Source organism: Cicer arietinum, chromosome 4 (assembly GCF_000331145.2).
Source record: "Cicer arietinum cultivar CDC Frontier isolate Library 1 chromosome 4, Cicar.CDCFrontier_v2.0, whole genome shotgun sequence".
Taxonomy (NCBI): domain Eukaryota; kingdom Viridiplantae; phylum Streptophyta; class Magnoliopsida; order Fabales; family Fabaceae; genus Cicer; species Cicer arietinum.
Window position 1 is genome coordinate 42,287,112 of NC_021163.2, and position 7,272 is coordinate 42,294,383.

At 31.1% G+C, this 7,272-nt stretch overlaps 1 long non-coding RNA gene across 1 annotated transcript; it reads left to right on the plus strand.

Moving 5' to 3' along the window:
• Positions 1–1,306: 1,306 nt before the first annotated feature.
• Positions 1,307–3,971, plus strand: LOC113784329 (uncharacterized). The gene is made up of 2 exons (XR_003470363.2): positions 1,307–1,457; positions 2,977–3,971. It is a non-coding gene; the product is annotated as an uncharacterized lncRNA (long non-coding RNA).
• The last annotated feature ends 3,301 nt before the right edge of the window (positions 3,972–7,272 follow it).

The window sequence follows — 7,272 nt, forward strand, 5'->3', positions numbered from 1 at the left end:
AAAATTCTCAACATAGGTCCAATAACCCTCCTCAAATGTTAGGAATTCCTTTATATGTGGTCGTTCCTAACGCTTCTTGAGACGGGGTGATTGATCCACCTGAAACAAGCAATGGTTATGACCATGTCTTTCATTAGACAACAGATTGACACGAGGATATATGATATCATGTATCAAGTCTCCAAACAACTTGTTAACTGTAAGACCCGTAATTTATTTATAACAAGAAGTAGGGCTTACTATCTAATTATATCTTATGTTGTTTATTAAGTTGTTTGTTTACCGTTTTTATTGTATGCGGTCTGTAAAATTGTTGTAAGTATATGACTTGCAAATTAATCTATGAAAAAATTGTTCGGATGTTTCATTGATGTTAAACGACTATGTGAATGAATGTCTTGACATTGTTGAAATTTCAAAAATAATTTTCTACTGAGTTTTTTGAAAACAGGCAAGATATACCCGCTGTTTAAATTTTGACAAACTCCGAATGACACCAAAATTTAATCGGCTGTTTTATATATCGACTATAATGAGAATTTGATCTCATTATATTTTTCTAAGCTAAGGAGCAAAAATTTTGTCGGATATAAATTTATTCGCGAAATTTTTTAAAGCTTTAATTTGTAGATTTATTATAAAAATTTTAATTTACCTATAAATTTATTCTTGAGCGAAATGCGACTCGTTTAAGAACGAACTCGAAGACTAAACAAGATGATGTGACTTAAAGTCGCAAAATATCTAGATATCTTTGTAGGATATTATTATTTTATTGAGTGGTTAATGAAAATGTCTAGATATTTTCTTACTATGTAGTAAGACTTAGTAAGGACAGAAATGAGCCACTTCACTATCCCGTTTTGTGTGTTGACTAGAATCATTTGTGTAAGAAGGATTAGATGAGACCTGATAGGTTGGTAAAATATTTTCAGAGAACTAGTTAAAATTATTCGTAGGAGAATAATTTAATCAAATTATAGAGGATTATTATCAACAAACATTTTAAGATATCGCACATTATTGTTAAATTTATTTGTCAATTGGACTGCGACAAGAGTAGATATTTTTACTAAAGTAGATTTAGAAGTGTTGTGATGTGATTATGACTAAGTGTCATAAAGGATATTGTGAGATTTTATGATTAAATTTATATGATTAATTTTTATGGTTAGAAATTTTTGGAGATTAAGTTAGAAATTGAGATAGTAGATTAATTAAGGGAATGAGAAAAAAAATAAACATTTCCCCCTCCTTATAAAAGCTATTCATGTCCATCATCATCATCTTACTATCTTTCTTTAATTCTTCAAAAACATCTTCTCTCATTTCTCTCTAAGCCCAAACTTTATCCTTCATTTTTGAGAAACTTAGAGGCTTCCAATCACAAAACCTTCAACTACAAAGTTGTTTCGCTACTTGAAAGGAATGCAAAGAGCTAAGGATCAATAGTTGAGGTAGTTATTTCTCTCCTATTTTCTCTCAAACCCGTAAGCATGTATATATAGGGGGAAAATTGATTTTTTGTATGTTTTGAGCTTTAATCTTGCTTGTTTATCACTACTATGGTTATTACTAATGTTTAGGAAGTTAAAAAAAAAAAACATTTTCAACTCTTTTTCTTTCAAAAATAAAAAACCCTAAGTAAGGGAGTAAAATGAAAGTGTGTTTTTTTCCTTGGTGATTTGTTAATATTGAAGTTAGAGGAGTTAGTAACTTAAATAACAAAAAGTAAATCAAACTCCCAACTTTTTAGTAAGACCAAATATGGTGTGTCTTAATGTGAAAATTTGATTTTTGTATGAGTGTGAGTTATATAATAAGTTGTTTTCAAATAAATGAGTTTCAATTGAAAATAGAAATTTTATTAGAGAGTTTAAGTTAGTAAAGTTAAGACTTTTGCAAGTGTGTTTGGTTATGTTTTTTTTTTTTAATTAAAATGACAACTAAATGTTAGGTGTTTGGAGACCAAAGTGATGTAATTTAAAAAATAAACTCAGTTGTGAAATGAGAATTTTAAAGTAAGTGAGTAATTGATAAAAATAATGATTAGTTTTCTTGAGTAATGTAACCTTGAAACAACTTTTATTATTTCCTATGTTTATATAGTTAGCTCCTTGAGTCTCGAAAATAAATTGAAATTGTTGACACTGAGTTAACGGTGGGGAAAACTCTGAATATTTTATGTTTATTGGTTAAATTTTTTAAGGAAAAGAGATAGGAACATAAAGGTCATGACAAAATTTTTGGAATAAGTTTTGAAATAAAGTAGGAATTGTTGTGGTTTGTTTTCATTCAAAAGTATTTGAGTGGTAAAAATTTTATGAACTTTAAAGAAGTTAGAAAAAAGTTCTCTTGTAATTTTAATAGGGGTATAAATTAAAATTTTGAGTCATTTAAAGTTTGAAAGCATATGATTTGTTGTCCTTGATTATTTAAGGTGTTTTAAACTATATTTGAATTTGGAAATTTTTTTAAAAGGATTTGATGAGTAAAATCGACTTTAGCCGAGTGGTATATATATATATATATATATAGAAAGAGGGTTCAAAATTTTGTTTAAAGGTTGATTTTAAGTTTACTTTGTTATTAAGGTCTTAAGGTTTTATCCTTTGGGTTTTTGTGAAAACAAGATTTCCACTTTTATAGATTGAGCTAAAATGTTTTAGTCATTGATATTAAATACTCAATTTTTATGAAGAGATTTAATTTTAAGAAACAAAATTTCAAACTTCATGATTTTGAGAATAGTTCATATATATATATATATATATATATATATAAAGTTTAAAAGAGAAATATTTATTTTGTGAACAAAGTTCCAATCTTCAGTTTTGAAGTTAAAAGTTTTAATTTTTATAGTAAGGATATCAACTTTATGCTAAAATTCGAGATTAAAAAAGTATTTAGATATTTGGAAAAACAATGATCGATTATAATTTTGAGTTTTGATGTATGATTTTATTATGAATGAAGATTTCTAGAGGGAGCTGCCTGTAAACATCCTTTAGTAAATCACCATGAAGTAAGGCGTTGTTTACATCAAGCTGATGAATGTCCATATTATGAATAAATGCCACTGCAAGTAGTACACGGATTGTTTTCATTTTAGCCACTGGGGAAAAGGTTTCAAAGAAGTCCAATCCTTTAATTTGATTGTATCCTTTGGCCACTAAAGGTTATTAACAATGATCAATGGAGCCATCCTCTTTCATCTTGATTTTGTAGACCCACTTACTACCAATAGGCTTAGCACCAGGAGGTAGACCAACAAAGGACCAAGTTTTGTTAGCTTCAAGAGCTTCCAACTCTGGCTGCATGGCCCAACCCAACATTCTTCTGTGCAGGCCTTTTTGTAAGAAATTGTCTAAGTCAAGAGAGAAAGACAAAATTGCTTGTGGGTGGGAGATAGATGACTGCTGCTGTCATAAAGATGAATGGGATATGTAGTGGAGAGGGCATTACTACCTACAGAAGGCACATCGTAGTCCAGAAAGTGCACAGGAATCCTCCTAACACATTGAGATCTTCTTAAGGAGTCAGAATCGGTGGAAGCAAGCAGGTCTCAGATAGGTGAGTTGACTCGGAACTAGCTAGTTGGTGATGGAGTATGATCAGGGACCAAGACTAGGTGACTGGTACCATGGCTCATAGCAGGCAGACCGATATCATGACTCATAGCAGACTGATGAACACTTGTGTCAAGGTATTGCCATTGTGAAGCACCCACTTTGGTGCAAGGAAAACATTGTCTTACGGAACTTTACATTTCCGGAGACAACAATAGCATGTGCGGATCTAACACCACAAATCCTTTAACACCTGCTTTGTATCCAAGGAACACTCCCTTGCTAGCTCTTCCATCAAACACCACAAATCCTTTAAATTGTCTTTCTACCAATAACACAAATTGTTTAATATGATTTGGTGCTTCGTGTTTGCCTTTTAATAAAATTATTTAGGTATGTCTACTTTGATCATCAACAATAGTAAGAAAGTATTTGTGACCATATGGACACTATGAGTGGAAAAGGGACCCCATAGGTCCATGTGTAGTAAATCAAAGCAAGTTAAAGCTTTACTTTGACTAAGATTATAAAACAGCTTCTTTTGTTTAGACATGTGGCAAATGTCACATACACAAGCTTTATTAATATGAATAAAAGGATACACTTTATGCAAAAGTTATAATTTGGCAAGAGAGGTGTGGCCAAACCTAAAATGCCAAAGTGCAGATTGAGGAATAGAAATGGAAGTACAGAAAATATTGCCTATTGTATTGTGCTCCAAAGAAGCTACATTAAGTATGCTGAACAAGTATAGACCAGAATCCTGTTTACCAAAACCAATCATCCTGTGTGTGGTATATCCTGTATGAAGCATGTCTTATCAGAGAAAACACAACAATAGGAAGAACCCTTTGTCAACCGAGAAACTGAAATTAAGTGGAAACTAAACGATGGCAAGTATAACACATCAGTCAAGATTATAGAGTCAGAGAGATGTACATCACCAGAAAATTCAGCTATAGCATTACTACCATTAGGTAACTTGACTGGAATTGATTTAATTCTTCTATACGAGGTAAACATACTTAAGGTATATGGTCTGTAGCACCACCGTTCAACAACAAAACATCTAAATTCTCAATAGCATAACAATAGGAAATAGATCGAACACCTTATAGGGAAGTTGCATTCAATGAATCAGGAACTAAAGAAACTTGATTAACCCCTTCCAAAGAATTAGACTTGAGCAAAGCAATTAAACCTTGGTATTCATCAGCATAAGAGTGGCTAACGATTACTGATCAACATCAGCAACCGACTTGACATTAGAGTTATCACCTTCGTGATAAAGTTCAGCAATACAAACTCGGTCTCTTTGCGGAAAAAGCGATTCAAGATCTTTCCAAGCAGCAACTGCAAGATCCATGTAGATAATGCTCTGAGCGATAGAAGGCGACATGGAATTGACGATCCACGTATGCACAAGGTTGTTACAGTGTTGCCACGCGTCATAGCTAGGGTCAAAACAAAGTGGTGTAGATCCATCTAGAAATCGAAGTTTGTTTTTCGTTACAATTGCTCGTCATATAGAATGCGACCAAGAATGATAGTTTTTTCCATCAAGAAACGGTGTAACGTGAGGCTCATAAGCACTCTTAGCAAGATGAATGTAGTAGGGGTTTTGCAAAGGATTCGTCGGTGCATTTTGGATTACGGCACCACCATGTTTTACTGGCACTTGCCGTGGAGGCTTTATGAAGAAGGGGTAGCTCAGAGTTCAAAATTTCTGAGCTTTTGATACCACATTAGTGAATAAAACTGAAAGTTACATTGCAACAAGAGAGAATTGATACTCATGATTCAATTGAAAATTAAATAGAATTAATTGTACATATATAGTGGTATCAACTTATATACAAGTTCAGATCCTACTCAACATCAGCTCTATTTCTAACTGATTATAACTAGTTCAGGTCCTACTTAACCATTTTGTTATTTAGTTTTTGTATGGTTCTTAATTTAATTAATTATAATTTTAACATGTTTATAATTTTTTTTAAAGTTTGTTATAACCACATAAATTTATCAAATTCATAATTTTTATTTTAAGTTTGTTATTATAACTACATAAGGTCTGTTTTAAGTTAAAAACCATACAAAACACTTAAAGATTCCTTTTGGAAATTATTTTTTTAAAAAAGGATATTAAATACAAAAATCCTTTTATATGTGTGTAATTTGCTAAAATCTCCTATTATCATTAGAACATAGTCATCAGATTCACTATTCTCTTTGGTGCGTGGTAAGGATTCGAGTACACGGTACGTAATCTTCAAATTCGGTATGTGGGGTATACATAGTTGGTACGCTGTTTCGGTTTGTGATACGTTTTAATATACAAATCGGTATGTTAAAATTAAAAAAAAAAAGTAATTTAATTAAAAAACAACAAATTAAATGATAAAAAATATGATTATCATCAATAAAAGTTAACTTTGACAATATTTTTGTATCAAGTACTTCAACAAACACAATTTGCTAAAATAAAATCTCAATTCTTATTTTTTTCTTTTTTCTTTTTTGACAGTAGCTCATCTAATTACATTTCTCTGATCATCCACTCCTCCATCCATTTCATCATCTAATTCCCAGCTGAGGTCTTGAAGTATTCTAGAAGGTTCTTCCAAACAAGTCTCATCATGATTCATATCCCATTTTTTGAAAGGACCACTCTTGTAGCTATCAGAAAATTGTGACTGTAAGCGGATATTTGAGTGAATATAAATCAATTTGTCCGCTCTTACACAATTAAGTCGATTCCTTTTTACATTATGGATATATGAATAAGTGCTCCAAGTTCTTTCAGCGAAAGAGCTACTTATTGGTTGCGATAACACTTTTTTTGCCACCTCTGCCAATTCAGGAGTTTAGATCTATACATTGACCACCAACCAATAGAATCCATGGTTACATCATCCAATTGAGCCACCTACATTGCATATATTCCTTTCTTTCTGTGAAATATGACAAACTGATCACGTAGAAGTTTTTGTTCCTCCGCATTTTCAAATATTTTTTCAAAAGCTTGCATAACTGCAGTCACTACTTCCTTATCTTGGTTTGGAGCTTTTCTAGCTATATCTCCAGGAGCAGGTGTGGAAAGATAATGAGTATCGTAAAATCTAGAGATTAATGTAAAACCTAAACAATGGATGGTATATATAATTCATTTTGGTTCATCTTGCCGTAACAGTTGTTTCAATGAAGGCCATTCATTCATATACTTCTTGTTATGAGTGACATTCAAGTGATAAAAGAATAAATTAGCACATGTTGTTGTGTAACTGAGTAATTTGAAGTATGTAATTTATTAGTATATCATATCATGATGTGTAACCTTAGACTAGTTTTATCTTAATAATTATTTTTGAAAATTTATAAGAAATGAATTGTGGATGCAGAGTGTCCATATGTACTTTCCATAATGTAATTATATAAAATAGAAAAAATTAGGTGCAATTTTTGAAATAAAAACCATACATAAAATACCTAAATATATATATATATATATATAAATTTTATTTTATAAAATAAATAATTTTAAATTATAAAATAAACAAATAACTAAAGAAAAGGGATAACCAATAATTACCAAAAGAGATATATGAGCATATCCAATATTTTATCCTAAGAGGACCAAGATAAAAGCTAGTTAAAATAAAATTGATGAATGGTTAAATATTTTATTTGTTGAAGACATGTT